The following is a 1,259-nucleotide window of genomic DNA, read 5'->3' as shown; positions in this document are numbered from 1 at the left end:
TCTTGGTAGAACACTCAAAGCTTTAAATGAATAGCGGTTTTTCCTCATATTCCCCCTTCCATATTCCCATTTTATTTTTCCAGACAGGTGTATTGTAAAAACTTTATTTGCATTGTACATATGCAAGGAGTAGCTGAAAACTGCGCTCTGTAAGTGGCAAAAAGTCAAAAAGGCTTCAAGTCAGAAGTAAAATGTAAGAAGTACTGTATTGTGCCATAAAAGCCCTTCCCCCTGTTGTAAAATTACTCAGTTTTCATTGCAATAAAAATCAACAGTATTTAGCTGTTACCTAATTTTCAATTTTTATCACTTTTGTATCTAAGCTGAATTAAGAAGGTCTTTCTCTGTATTTACAGGGATAGATCTATGGCAACACAATCTATTAAAATGCAGTTAGGGCAATTTAAAAACTCTATATCTATACTAATTAATATATTATCTAAAATGTTATGAACATGACTCACTAGTCTTCTTCTTCCAACTCAGTAAAGTAGATCAAAATCAGCTTTTTGTATATTAGACAGCCATATACTGAATGATTGCCAGATGCATATTCAGCCTTACTATGTATTATCTCATCATAGTCTACCAGTGTTTACACTGAACTGAAGGATGACAAAATCCAAAATAATTTTGTTGCAAGTACTTTAACATTTATTATGAAAGAATGGAGCAGTTCAAAAGACATTGCCTTAAATATTTTGTGAAAACCTGTAAATAGCAAATTAAAATATGGGGCAAATATGGGCTGTTCTTTTCTTTTTCACTTTGGACTTGCAGTTGAAGATTCTGAGACCCATTGTGATATAAGACTGTCATTTTAAATTGTTTCATATTTCTAATCCTACAGGATAAAAAACATGTTTTTAAACCCTCTTTTCCCCAAAATTTCTTTGCTACTCTAAGAAATATTTTATTTGCAAGATAAAGATTTAATTATTTTGAAAATTTTTCTGGGCTGATTCAGCATGGTTTATTCTCTTCAAATGATTTGGTGTATCTATAGTATCTATTAAGAATTACTAATGTGAAACCTAGGTATGCAACTAAAGTACACCTAAAAGATCATGAAAGGCTGTCAGGAAAAGAAATCACATTCATTATTTATGGGAAGGCAACTAAGATCCTTAAATAAATGCATTTTCATAAAGCATTACTTTTAGAATAAGTGTTCTCAGACATATTATATTCGCTGAGAGAAAAGCTTTTGTTTGCACTTGTCTTAGAAAATAAAAAGTAGATTGTTTCCCATATGCCTA

The sequence above is a fragment of the Meleagris gallopavo genome, chromosome Z (genome assembly GCF_000146605.3).
Source record: "Meleagris gallopavo isolate NT-WF06-2002-E0010 breed Aviagen turkey brand Nicholas breeding stock chromosome Z, Turkey_5.1, whole genome shotgun sequence".
In the NCBI taxonomy this organism is placed as follows: domain Eukaryota; kingdom Metazoa; phylum Chordata; class Aves; order Galliformes; family Phasianidae; genus Meleagris; species Meleagris gallopavo.
This window is presented reverse-complemented; position numbering follows the sequence as displayed.